Raw genomic sequence first — 14867 nt, 5'->3', positions numbered from 1 at the left:
CGGTACTCATGTCTTGCAAACAAAAGGGGCTCAAGTTTTCATTTTGACTTTCCACATATTACTTGAAATGGTTGATGAGAGTGTTAAGTGGTACAAGCTTTCCTCTTCCTGATACTTGGCTGGGCTATCACAGAGAAGATGCACAATAGCAAATAATTCTCAACGCTTTGTTTTGTGCACTTCCATCTGAACCTTTCAAAACGACTTCTTGCATGCTTGCCTGTATAGCATCATCCCCATTGGACAGCTATTTGTAACGGCACTCATGTCTTGCAAACAGAAGGGGCCCAAGGTTTCATTTTGAGTTTCCACGTATTGCTTGAGATGGTGAAGGAGAGTGTTTTGGTGGCAAAATAATTCTTGTCTGTGATTCTTGTCACTCAGACGGTGGACAAGAGAAAATAACTTTGCACGCTTTGTTCTGTATTCTTCCATGTTAACATTTGCATCAAAACATGAACAGAAAAAGGAAAGTATTCATCTTGCTTCAACAAAACAAGTACTGCAACACATATATAGTTTTTGCTTGGCAGAAAGGTTTCATCCATACGTGAAATAAGCTGTAACAAGCTGTTTTGGAAAGCTCAGATGGATACATACAAAATGAAAAATTGAGAAATATTTGCTCTTGCGCATCAAGGTGAACTATTGATCACAAAGAAGAAAGCTTTTGCCACTAAAACAGTCAGAAGAATTTCAAGCAATGTAAGAACTGAAATGAAAATTCGAGCAATTTATGTTTGCAAGACACAAGTACAGTGACAAGCTGTCAAGTAAGGCGATGCTTCCATGCATGCGTACAACAAACTCTTTTGAAAGGATCACATGCAAGCACACGAAACAAAGCGTAGAGAATTATTTCCTCTTCCTACCATCTCAGTGACAAACACAACCAATTATCACAGACAAGAAGTTTTGAGCCACAAAAACACTCTCATCAACCATTTGAAGCGATACGAAGAAGCTAAAAAGCCCCTCTTGTTTGCAAGACATGAGTATCGTAGAAAATAGCTGTCCAATGGGGATTATGCTGTACACGCATGTGTGCAACAAGCCGTTTTCAATGGTTCAGATGAAAGTGCACAGAACAAAGCATCGAGAATTATTTGCAATTGTGCACCTTCTCTGTAATAGCCCGGCCAAGTATCAGAAAGAAGAAAGCTTGTGCCACCAAACACACTGATAAACCATTTAAAACAATGCGTGGAAGCTTAAAACAACAACTTGGGTCACTCTTGTTTTCAAGACATGAGTACTGTGACCATTAGCTGTTCAGTTCGAATGATGTGGTACTTGAATGTGCATTGATTGAAATGTGTTATCTGAGTAATTGCGTGACACAAACTTGTGCATTTTTGTTTTACCGTTTTGATTTTTTTTTAAATGCCTAGAAAACATCTTTTAAAGACATCTGTCTCATTTCATTGAGGGACGTAATCTTGCAATGCCATGCAAGCATGGTTCAAAAGAACGTTGGTGTAGTGTAACTGCAGAGAGATTTCATTCTCTAAAGAATTGAAGAGAACTGTCTAGGGCCAGCCTTCCTTATTTACTTTAGGAAGATTTAGACTTATAAAATAAGACAAAGAAATACTTTCTATCAAGCTTGAATTTCTGTATTGTGATGGCAATCGAGTCTTCTAACTTTTGAATTCTTGTATGTCGCTTTGACATTAGTATTTTAAAATTAATGATCCCTCATGAGAAACACTGGATCCTACGCCAGCTAGGAGTTACATAGGGATGCATACTGGGTTGTTTCTTGTTTAACCTAATATTAACAAGATTGTCAGTATCTATTAATAACTTTGTTTTGCACACTTATGCACGGGCGTCAGTATGGGGAACAAATGGGGTAGTTGTCTCCCTCAAGCCTCACTAGCACTTGCACCCACCCAAGCTACGGCAGTGCTTTCACCCTACACCAGCCATTTGCACCCACCAAGAGAGAATCTTGATTGATATGTGGGGTTTACCGTCCCAAAGCCACCATATGATTATGAGAGACGTCGTAGTGAAGGACTCCAGAAATTTCGACCACCTGGGGTTCTTTAACGTGCACCCAAATCTGAGCACACGGGCCTACAACATTTCTGCCTCCTTCAGAAATGCAGCCGCCGCCGCCGGGATTCAAACCCGCGACCTGCGGGTCAACAGCAGAGTACCTTAGCCACTAGACCACCACGGCAGCGCCCAAGAGAAAATCTTGCTGATGACCATTCACTTATGGCACCGATAATACAGTTGTGTGCGAGAGCTAATCTCAAGGCGTGTGCTCCTGGGTGTTGCGGCTTCGCTGTCTGCGTTTGAGGCGTAACCGATAGATCGAAGTCGAGAGAGTAAACGCGGAGTCTGTAGATATCAAGAGCGACTGCAGCCTCGTTTTCTTCCTCAGTCACGCAGGCTGTCTCCCCACCCCTCGCTTTCCTTCTTTATGGTCGAAGTTTGTGCGCATTCAGTGCGGCAGGCTTCGATTGTCGTAAAGTGGCTGTAGGCGTTCCGCTTAGTTCGCGGCGCCTTCAACGCACATAGTGGTGTGCGTGAAGCTTGAGCACTAGCAGTTTAGTGGCAACATGTAGCGAATTAAGGTTAGGTTTCTCTAGCTGCGGAGTGCATGTGGCTGCAGTTAGCATTGCTTCAACAAAAAGCTGCGCGTAGAATTCGCGTTAAGTAATATCGTAATCTTCGTAGAATTTTCGGTTAGTAAAAATGGAGTGTGACTGTAGAAAGTGCACTAGAAATTATTGTGGCTAAACGAGAGGGATCACTTTTCGCCACGGGGTAAAGCATGTGCTAAGACAGGAATCACTGGCTTGCAGCTATAGAAACATGAAAATTGTGCCAGCCATGTAAAACTCTAGGTGTTCGATTAACATAAAAGTTGCTGAGGGATGTGCAGGCCAGTCTCGTGCGTTAAGCTGTCTCACGTTTTAATTGTTCTTCCTACTAGCGGCAGTTCAAAGAAGCTCCACGTTATTTAAAACAGAGCTTTACGCATCATTTACAACTTAGCCAAAGATAATTCTTCTCCACAGCTCAGCTGTTTTTACACTATTACGCTGAGTTCTGGCATATGCATATACAAGATAAGGAATATAATAATGCTTACAGATACAGTAAGATCAGCTGAATACTCATCTATGTAACACTTACCGCTCGTGCGAAAATTCTAAACAACACCACACTAATTACGGGGCCCAGAAGAGAATATCTCTACCATCACCATGTGTATTGAACAAAAAATAGTCAACATCTCGCAGATCTGCGCTTTATGTTTTCGTCGTTAATCTAGAATAACACGGATGAATTTAATCTTTGATGTGTTCTTTTCTGTTGGTCTTCTCGACGTTGGGTGTACTGGTCGCGTTCCTTTGGCGGTTATATATGGTTATGTACGCCAGTTAACGTATGCCATCACGACATGCTGCTGAACAATAATCAGCTGGGAAGCTTAGTGAAGTTCAAGAAAGCTTTTTTTTTCACATGCTCTCCGCTGTAGGTAGGTCCAGTTTGTTACTGCATTGATGAGAATCAACGGGATCATCGCAGAATGCTTAACTGCCATTTGCATTTCTGCGCGACTGGATGTTTACAAGCCATAAGTCAACCCCACCTGATAGCCGCCCTACGGAAGCCAGAATGGAATTTTCGGTAGCGTGAAAAAAAAAAAACAATTGAGACCAATCAAACTTACTGCGTGCGTTTTTACGCGTGCAGAAAATGTGAGTTTATGAATTTGAAATCGTGTGAATGAGTTTTCTTCTTTTCGCCAGTTTCGAGTTTTTTTTTCATGTGAACTTCGGTATAGTAAGCTAACTACAAGCAGCCAAGACAAGCCCATTTCGGAGTCATTAGTTGTCAATATGGCGCTTGCGGGTTGTGCGATGGGTTATGTTGCTTGTATTCTGCTACCGTGTTTATACGTCTTCTGTGTGCAGACTCTATGCCTCTTCGAACTGTGCGGCAAGTGTGAAACAGATGTGGTTCAGTAAAACTGTGAAGAGTCATTTGAAATGCGAGGTACACCAAAAGTCACGTTTTTCATTTGCGGAGATGGTTACCGCGCCGTTGTGGACAACCTCGTAAAAGGCTTCATTCCGCTGAGCGTTGCCGATATGCCAAAAGAGGCCTTTATCGGTAAAGTGAGCCGGGTAAGGACATCAAGAACAGCTGCTTTTGCAGGGATGTCCACCTTCTTTGAGGTGAGTGTCATTTTATTTTCCATGACATTTTCCCTGGCGTGCATTTAGACGAAAAAAGGAAGGCACAACAAAAACATGTTTGAGCATACGTGCGTTTTAATTTTTATGTGCCACATTTTATCCGTGTGTTGTGTATGTTGGCGTGTGGCACCTGATGCCGCGCGTTCATGTCCCATGAGATATTTCGTTCGCAATCATGACCGATCTGTATTAAAATGTCTCTATTATGTGTGGCTGCACAAAGACATAAGTTGTAGCTGCCACTGTTGATCGCGATCAAAAAACCGTATTTGGGTTGGCCCTGATGGAGCTGGAAATATCTGGTGTGAGACCTGTAGAGTTGTCAATATCTGAAAAAGTCAATGTCGCTATTCCCAATGACCAACCTGCATTACATTGCATTTACTTATTATTAGCGTGCAATAGTCACACATTCTACGTTTTCATTCCTGTGTGGTTATTTATAGTAGTCTGCTCTCCAAATTTATGTGATCTCTGATTAAACTATTTTTACTGACCTCGTGCAGATGGAGAAAAAAATGACTCGCCGTGCAACACAATCTTTCCTACTAAAGTGACTGTGAAAAGAACGTCAGAACTTAGAAGGTAAAAGTGCTTTCATAGCAAAAGTGATTTTAACAACATATACAAAATGCTACCTTCCAATGTCCTGGTTGCTTTGACAAGCCGCACGTCTATACAATAGTCGCCCATTCGAGTACATTTGCGCTAATTGGCTAGGCAAGGGTCACTCATTTTATGTCACATTTTTTTCATGTTCTGTTCGGTCGTAAAGTAGTAATTAGAGCAAAAATGATGACTGCTTCATTTGAAACGTTTAGGTACATATGTAAGCTACATCTGTACATATTTGCCATTTATATTCAGACATTTGCCAGTGTGTAGCACCAACTCACTCACTTATTTATTCACAATACTGCAGGCTAGCACAGCCCAAGCTGCAGTGGAATTACAAGAAAGGAGAATGGTACAGAATTAAATAATAACAATACTGGCACCACACTCAAATACGTCAGTTTTTGCCAGGATAATTCTTACGAAGAAAAAGAACAGCACTAATATTTAGCAACCACACTTTCGACTTAGTAATGTAAGAGTCTCAGTGATTTAGTATTCAGTACAAGAAATGTTGATCAAGGACTTCATCACAGCTGTCTGCCTTGCAACTTCTTTTACTCTCCGCCTAGAAGTTCAGTAAGCGAGTCTGCAGCAAGCAGCAGAGCGAAGAACAGGGCTGGGTGAAAGCACAGGTCTCCAAGCCAGCATTTTATGTTAGCAAAGATATGGCAATCAGAGATAGCTAAGTTGAGTATGTATGGTGTTGGCTGACTGAACTTCCTGCTGCTTCCTCTGTGGCCCCACTTTGTTTTGAAAAAAAAAAGACGGTGTCTTATGACATCTCTCTTTGCTTTTTTTTTATTTGCGCTCTGTAGGCATTTGAGAATTAGACCTGCAATACTAGAGTGAGGGTCAAGCCATGTTCCATGAATAAGTGAGGCATAAACTCGCAAAAGCTCATGGGATACGCGCAGTCTGCACCAGCTACCATTTCAAAGGCTCTACGTGTGCTGCATCACTTTTTGAGTATTGGCGTTTATCCGTGTCGCTTGCTTTCTTCTTGATAACGCAATGCGTGTGCTGCGAATTTCTAGCGCACAATAGCATGGCTGCACCTACGACTTACAAAGAAAGAGAAGCATGTGCTGTGATTGCCAAATAGTATTTTCATTTGAAGAGGTAAACAACCGACTGAATGTGCTATCACACTTGTGTTTTAGGTGGCGCGGGCTTGGTTGTCACGTTTTTCAACTAATTTTACACTTGCATAGTAACACACATCACAGAGTAATGTGCTTATTTTTACGCGTTTGCTTCAGTGAGGGCACTCAGCTGTTTTTTCATTGGCAAGAAGGGCAAGAGTGGGGGCTAGTTGGTTGAACATTGTTGAGACTCACACCGCGCTGGAATTAAACACACAAATATAAGACACACTGAAGCACAGGTAGGACACACACGAGCGCGAACTAACAACTGTTTATTCGATGGAAATGTGACACACACATATATAGGTTGGAAGGAGAGAGAGAAAAAAAAAAAAAAAAAAAAAAGAAGAAAAAGAAAGAGCGTGAACATGCGCACTGCCCACCAAGATAAAGCGCCCATCAGTGCTAATCAAATCCAGCCTTGTCAACTATCTAAAATGTCTACGTAAAAAAGTATATTCATTGTTTGACAAATGAATAGATGGCACACTAACACATTTGTCCTCACCAAACCTGCGCATCATGAAAGCTTCAATGATTTCTCTTTCCCTTTTGTCTTCTGATCTGGATAAAACAATGGTCTTTTCAAAGTTCGGCTTACAATGACACTTCATGCAATGGGTAGCTAAGTTACTGGGGTGACTGATTTGCTTGCAGTTATAATCATGCTCGCGTAAACGTGAGTTAAGGCACCTACCAGTTTGCCCAACGTACCAATTTCCGCAAGGCAAAGGAGTACCATATACAACATTTGTTTCACATGGAACAAATTTGTTAACATGCCTAACCGAACATATGTGGTTGTTCCCTTGGTTGCCGCTGTTTACTTGGTGACAAAGCGAAATTAATTTGTGAGGTGCCGTAAAGGTCATGGGTATGCCATGCCTACTTGCAATTTTTTTCAGTCCATGCGAAATGCCGTGAACGTAAGGCATAACAATAGGCCTCTCCTCTGGCTTCTCTTTTATTCCTACGTTCGTGTTGTGCGTGCTGCCGATGGTTTTTAAAAGCCTCTCGGCCAAGGCTGTGATTAAGGCATCAGGGTAATCACTGTCCCTAAGTCTATCAATCTGCTTCATCAAACTACGTGCAACCATGTGGTCACACGACTTTTGGCAGCTGTTTAACATGCACGCATATGCAACACTTCTTTTCACAAGCTTGGAGTGACCCGAGCTGTAGCTTAACAAACTTTTATCACCTCTAACGTCATATTCCCAGCACATGTGTCCCTCACCTTGCGAAATCATGATGTCTAAAAACTTTATGCCAGAACTTGTGGGCAACTCGTAAGTGAAATCAAGACCACGAAATGTTGTTTTAAACATCGCGACAAAAACTTCGGGTTTTATGTTGGCACATTTCGACCTAGGGAAACATAATAAAAAATCATCAACGTAGCGGAAACATGCCACAACGCCGTACCCTTGTGATCGTGAATTGCAACCCCGATTGCAAGGGTACGGCGTTGTGGCATGTTTCCGCTACGTTGATGATTTTTTATTATGTTTCCCTAGGTCGAAATGTGCCAACATAAAACCCGAAGTTTTTGTCGCGATGTTTAAAACAACATTTCGTGGTCTTGATTTCACTTACGAGTTGCCCACAAGTTCTGGCATAAAGTTTTTAGACATCATGATTTCGCAAGGTGAGGGACACATGTGCTGGGAATATGACGTTAGAGGTGATAAAAGTTTGTTAAGCTACAGCTCGGGTCACTCCAAGCTTGTGAAAAGAAGTGTTGCATATGCGTGCATGTTAAACAGCTGCCAAAAGTCGTGTGACCACATGGTTGCACGTAGTTTGATGAAGCAGATTGATAGACTTAGGGACAGTGATTACCCTGATGCCTTAATCACAGCCTTGGCCGAGAGGCTTTTAAAAACCATCGGCAGCACGCACAACACGAACGTAGGAATAAAAGAGAAGCCAGAGGAGAGGCCTATTGTTATGCCTTACGTTCACGGCATTTCGCATGGACTGAAAAAAATTGCAAGTAGGCATGGCATACCCATGACCTTTACGGCACCTCACAAATTAATTTCGCTTTGTCACCAAGTAAACAGCGGCAACCAAGGGAACAACCACATATGTTCGGTTAGGCATGTTAACAAATTTGTTCCATGTGAAACAAATGTTGTATATGGTACTCCTTTGCCTTGCGGAAATTGGTACGTTGGGCAAACTGGTAGGTGCCTTAACTCACGTTTACGCGAGCATGATTATAACTGCAAGCAAATCAGTCACCCCAGTAACTTAGCTACCCATTGCATGAAGTGTCATTGTAAGCCGAACTTTGAAAAGACCATTGTTTTATCCAGATCAGAAGACAAAAGGGAAAGAGAAATCATTGAAGCTTTCATGATGCGCAGGTTTGGTGAGGACAAATGTGTTAGTGTGCCATCTATTCATTTGTCAAACAATGAATATACTTTTTTACGTAGACATTTTAGATAGTTGACAAGGCTGGATTTGATTAGCACTGATGGGCGCTTTATCTTGGTGGGCAGTGCGCATGTTCACGCTCTTTCTTTTTCTTCTTTTTTTTTTTTTTTTTTCTCTCCTTCCAACCTATATATGTGTGTGTCACATTTCCATCGAATAAACAGTTGTTAGTTCGCGCTCGTGTGTGTCCTACCTGTGCTTCAGTGTGTCTTTTATTTGTGTGTTTAATTCCAGCGCGGTGTGAGTCTCAACAATTTCATTGGCAATTGAACACTCTGTCGCTGGGTCAGATTGTTGGATATGTAGTATCTTGTATCAATGTTCACCGTGTGCAATCAGTATCATACGTTACTAAATCTGCGTGTTCAGTGGTGAGGGCCTGACAAAATGTTCAAATGTTCGTGAATGACATCGACTAGAATGCTGTGCTGAAAAAGTTCGAAAGCAAAATCTGTCTGCAGTAACTTTCATTTAGTAATGTCGAGCTTCTTAGGCGTTTCCGCATTGCATCACGTTGGTGAACAAGCTGGTATAGGCGACGCTCGCCTCACAGTCAGGCACCGTGTTTGTTAAGCCTAGTTACCTGTCCTGCTCGCATGTGCAGCAGGTCAGGTTTGAATAAATTTGCTACGAAAGAAATGCTTGGAGGAACAGTTGAAACCACGAGCAACCTATTGTATACCTGTTATATGAGTAGAGTAGGGACGCGCCCTTTCTTGTCTACAAAGCATTACTGAGACATAATTTTCTCCAACTGGTGCGAGGTCATTGCCTTCTTAACCACTACTAATTGTGCACCACTAATTGTATAACCACTACTAATTGGTGCCGTGGATTCCACAGTGTCACCCCTGGCATGATGTCGTGCGGCTGTTTTCTGCTCTGTCTTGCTATTTTCTGTATCAAGCTCAAAGCTGGCTGTACGTTGCATGGCGGCCGTGTATTTTAAAGCAAACGCCGTATGCTTGTCGTAGCTGTGTAGATAGTGATAGTGGTCGTGCTGATGAAAACTACACATCCAAACGACTATTGTACTTCAGTTTTGGCGCCTTACATTCTCTTTTGATGTGCCAATATGTTGATGGCACGTAGTCAACCTGCCATGGATGTTTGCTGGGAGCGCCTGTACGTAAATACCGAATGTGTCAAATGAAACCACCCATGCAGGATTTTCGATAAATATTACTCAACTTACGCTAGGCATCCAAAGGCTATACCACTCACAATATCTCTTCACAAAATCCACTTCAATTTTCTATCTTTGTTCCAAGGGAATCTGAACATTTGTTCCCGTTTGGCGCTGTTTTCGACAGCTGCACAGCGGACTATGATTGTGCAAGTGACTAGATTGCAACACAATTGAAAAAAAAAGCCCTTTCTGCGGCTCCAAAAACATGGCCAGTGAAACAGCTTGCCACAGATATCTTGAACTAGAAGCCGATGCAGATAGCGAATCTCATGAGTCTTTGTGGGTTTATGCCTCTCCTATTTTATCAAGGAAACACCACCTTTTATCTCCCCAAACACAGTAGACATGCACTCCTTCTTGAAGAAGGTTCACTTGAACTTCTTTGCGCTCATCAGAATGCTTCCACTGTTTGTAATGCAGCTGCATTTCTTCAGTTCTGGAGTACATCATGGTAGTGCTAGAGAAATGTCGAAATGGCACCCGTTTGTCGTTTTGTTTTCATAGCCAGTCAGCATTTTAGGAACTGACTCTGCACACAGTTCGCAGCACTGGAGTCTCTCTCTCTGTGTCCAACCATTGTATACCATCTGTGCTGTATTGAGCTGATTGCATTATTTTGGGAAATGCATCACTCAGCCTAAAAACTCTGACCCAATAATTTTCCCGAATTATCTGGTCCGTTCAGTCAACAAGACCATTGTTTTACACTTGCTTCATTCTCAGTCAGTCTTCATTGTAAATATTGTGCATCATGCTTCTAATTTCCTACACTATTGCAGTGCCTTGCTGTCATGTATTGAAAGTCGTGCTGTACACATTGCTCAATATTCGACGAATTTCAGCTGCACTTCACTGCTCAGCACCCCAAAGTTGAAATATAGTACACACTTCACCCTTATCCGAGGCATGCTTACATGGGTGCTTTGCGTCAAGAACTGAGAGCTGTGACCTCATAAGATAGACAGGCACACTAAAGAAATCGTACAACACATATGCGTTGCATCATGAAATTGCGACTCTGAAAAATATAGGCATCGTATTTCGACTCTGAAAAATATAGGCATCGTATTTTATGAGTTAAATTGTATCTCTGGAGTGTGAACATGTCAAAGCAAGCTTCTCAAGTTACGCTCGTGTTGACTGCATGTATATTACGTTCGTGAAGCAGTTTTTTTGGTAATGATTTGCATAAATTTATGTGGCTAAATCTCTGCATAAACATCAGCCTGCAAATATGGTGTGCAACAATTGCATAGTTATAAATTAAGGAGCACATGCAGCTGTTGCAATCAGCAACACAGCAGGCAGAATAATATTCGACAACTGAATATTCATGGCTACCTATGAAGTAATAGATGACTTAGTAAGGTAGTTACTGCAACTCTAGTTTTGAGGTACATGTTACTGAACGTACAGACTTCGTAGTATGTTGTGTTTACCGAAAAATTCTCAGCAAGTGCTCCTGGAGATTGAATGAAAATTCGACAAGGTTTCATGAATAGGCCCTTGCTTAGTCAGCAGTCAATGTTTGACGTGAAAGTGGAAGAAACACTGAGAATAAAAAATGCACATCTGTGCGTCTACTTATGAACTTTCATGAATGCCCATGCATACACGGCTTTATTTCGCCTTCACTCGGCAAATAGAAACACTGAAAATGGTGGTAGAGGAGAAGAGGCTACTTATTTAACACTTCTTGAAGAAAGTAGGGACGTGCTTGCTCTGTTAGAAGTGCTTACTCTGGATGTTATGGCATTTAGAGCATCACTACTGACTGGTAATATTTTTTGTTTCTATTGTAGTGGAAAATTCGCAAGGCACTGGCTAGTGGGACCATTTCTCTCGGAGTGCGGAGCGCGAGTGTGTGCACGAGCTGTAGACGCTGGACGGCTCGAGCAGTTCTGTTCCTACCGGCTGCCTGCCTACTACCTGGCGTCGCTAGGGAGTTTATTAGCAATAGAAACTGCAATAGAAACTGCAAAACTGCAGATTAATATTGCGATTCTCAGAGTTTGTCAATTGATTTAACATGTGCAGTAAACTATAATATAGACTTTATCATTGGCTCCTTAGCAAGGTGGTTCAAAATACTACCTACGTCTCTACTGAAACTCCATCTTCTCGAAATGGCGTTTTTTGTTATGTCCGTATGATAATTTTAAAATGGCAAAAGATGTCATGCCGATTGTTTGTGCACATACTCAAGCAACACATGGTGGTGTACTGAATTGAGCTTAATCCTTTGGAATAACTTTCATTTGATCCAAAGGAAAGTGTGCCAAAGTTGTCTAAAATTATGTACAAGAGCAAAAAATGCATTTTTTGTAAAATAAACCATACTTTGACTCGGTCAATAGAACACAAGACTCTGAAAAAATTAGTATAAACATCTGGTCGCTATCACTATTACATGCTACCGGGTAAAAATAAATTTTTACAAGGTAAAAAATACGTAGAAGTCTGGGACTTGGCTGGTCTTCTCTAAGTGACTCAGTGCTCTGAAATAAGGAAGAGTTTACATACACCCGCAGACCTGTCTTAATAAAAAATGGCAACGTAAATACATGGTGCAGAAAAGTTATTGTTAACCCTTATTAGGGTTAACAATAACTGTAATAATTGTAACTTCTTATTAGAAAGCAGTAACCGGGTAGATTAAAATGGCTGACTTAATAGCCCCCAAAATGTACTGCTAAAGCTTGAACAGTTTAACATCAGGTCCTTTCAGCAGGGGTGCAACAGCTGCGCCAATTGCGCCAATTTGATACAATTCCCGATTGTTGCACCAAGCTGTGCCAAATCCGTGAAATTGTTTAAATTGCACCCTGTTGCGCCAAAATGCCCAGCCAGTCTGAATTTTTTTTCAGGCGTACTAAATTCGGTGAGCAATGCAGGCCATGTCGGCCACCTGCAGCTTTACGCCATCAGTCAAAGCACGCAGACTCGAACTACAGTGTCTAGCATATACCTAAAATAATCTAGCCACCCAGACTATGCTGGTGAGACGTGATCGACCAGATAAAGTAACAGCACTGCATGCTCAATGGTCCGCTGACCGCAACAGATACGTATCAGAAGGACGGCGGAAGTTCAAAACAAAATTATGTTGATATAGCCACCAACCCTTCGCGGAAAATGTAAGTTTTCTTGCCAGAAAACGCGGCTATGGATTATTAAGGCTCGCACGAGCTCAACGTGCTGCAAATGCCGGCGTTGATTACCTTAGCAGTGGCACTAAACACGTTTTTGTCTGGAAGCTGCGTCGTCCTTGCCATGGTCTTGGCGATAGATATCTGGTACCGTCGCCGGGGCAACGGGCGCGTGCCGTTGTTACTTTATCTGGTCAAACTCGCCTTGCAAGGTAGCCGAGGCGGCACATAGCCCCACGCTGAAAAGGGTGGGTAAAAGGGGGGGGGGGGAGTGGCGAGTGGTTAAAAAATTTGTTGACTTTGGTTCTAAAGCTGCTTGAGTCCCCTTTGCCGCACTAGACCGGTGCCCCCCGAAAAAGCATGTTGATATTTGCATGTTGATATACTGTTAAAGCATGTTGATATACCGGAAACTTCACATTTTGCTCAGTTACTCGTGCGTTTGTACACCGTTCAATTCTGAGTACCAGCATAATCACTGACGTATAAATAAGCTACTGGCAATCGTTTGAAGCAGTGTGTGACATTTATGCTCCTCTAAACAAACTTAATTGTGCGCCATTTTTTTCACCATCTCTACTTCTCGTTTTTACGAATGTTCCAGATTTCAAGCTCACAATATCGGCAGATTAATATTGAGATTCTCAGAGTTTGTCAATTGATTTAACATGTGCAGTAAACTGTAATATAGACTTTATCATTGGCTCCTTAGCAAGGTGGTTCAAAATACTACCTACGTCTCTACTGAAAATTTCCGTATGTGCGGCTCCACACATACGCCAATATTGGACTACGGAAAGCCATAAGATACGGAAAGTTCCACAGATAAGGAAAGCTCAGGATGCGGAAAGGTCCGCAGATAAGGAAAGCCGCATGATGCGGAAAGCTCCGCAGATAAGGAAAGGCGTATAATTATGCGGAAATGAAATGACCGTCCGAATCTAGTGCAATCTAATGTGTAAATTGAATAGACGTCCACATCTTGAGTACATGCAATACTGTGTAGAAATCACAATATTTCTTAAAGATGCATTATGAGGGATTGAATCATCGACATCTTTCCAATTGTCGTGACGCGGAAGCAAAATTATCTTTTCAATAAAATACGTTACAAAGCTACTAAATCAGCATGCTAGCAATCATAAATGGTGGTTATATTGCAACACTATAATGCAGTGTTCTATGCAAGACTTGAAGAACTTGCAAAAGAGAAGCATTAATTTACACATCAGCCCTGCTACAATGAATATCTTTTTTTATTTGTCTGTGTGCTCCAGCTGTGAATAGCAACATTGCAGTGTTGATGGTACGCAAATGAGGTGACTGCACCGTAATTTTACGAACTCGACCTAAGCCACAGGATGGTGGCACAAAACACAATGTAACAGCAATTTTGGAACAAAATCTTCAAACATAAATAATAATCATAGCACTGTGAAAGTGTGGCGCTGTATTTATCTCATGAACGCCTTGTGGAGATCGGCGACATGCTGCTTGAGGCTCCGGCACCACTGTAGATATCGGAGGTCACTGCCATAGAACTTATGTGTCCTTCATAGGCTTATTATTATTATTATTATTACGTTAAGTTTTATTGGCGCAAGGGCATCTAAGGCCAAAGAGTGCCAGTACAAGTGTTGTTTCATTTCGGTTATTAGTTTAAAAATTAAAACAAATGATGAGTAGCAAATATCTATGAACCATTTAAAACACGGTGCATTTAAAAGGAATAACACTTTGTTAAAACCTTCATTTCGTTGGCTGAAGTCTCTGATAATAAATTAGTCTGCAAGGCCTAAGACCCTCGCAGCTGAAGTCCTTGCCTGGGCAAGAACTGCGAAGGCTCAGACATATTTTTATGCACCAGGCGGTACCTCACACTTGAGGCGCAGCCTGGTGGCTAGGATGGAATGATATCATTGTTAAAATTTGACCTTCCCAAGATAATGAAGAAGTCTCTTAAGGTCAACCACTGCATCAAGTGATAAAAAAAGCGCTGGATGAAGTGGGATATGATACCGATAGAGCTCCCTGAAACGGGTCAGTCATGCTTGGTGAAGCACAGGACATTGTATGAGGACATGCACAACGGTTAGAC

At 41.9% G+C, this 14867-nt stretch overlaps 1 long non-coding RNA gene across 1 annotated transcript; it reads left to right on the top strand.

Annotated features, from left to right (window-relative positions):
- The first annotated feature begins 3863 nt into the window (after positions 1 to 3863).
- On the top strand, positions 3864 to 11984 carry LOC142814772 (uncharacterized). The gene is made up of 3 exons (XR_012895088.1): positions 3864 to 4202; positions 4730 to 4808; positions 11423 to 11984. It is a non-coding gene; the product is annotated as an uncharacterized LOC142814772 (long non-coding RNA).
- The last annotated feature ends 2883 nt before the right edge of the window (positions 11985 to 14867 follow it).

Source organism: Rhipicephalus microplus, chromosome 4 (genome assembly GCF_043290135.1).
Source record: "Rhipicephalus microplus isolate Deutch F79 chromosome 4, USDA_Rmic, whole genome shotgun sequence".
Taxonomy (NCBI): domain Eukaryota; kingdom Metazoa; phylum Arthropoda; class Arachnida; order Ixodida; family Ixodidae; genus Rhipicephalus; species Rhipicephalus microplus.
This window is presented reverse-complemented; position numbering and strand designations above follow the sequence as displayed.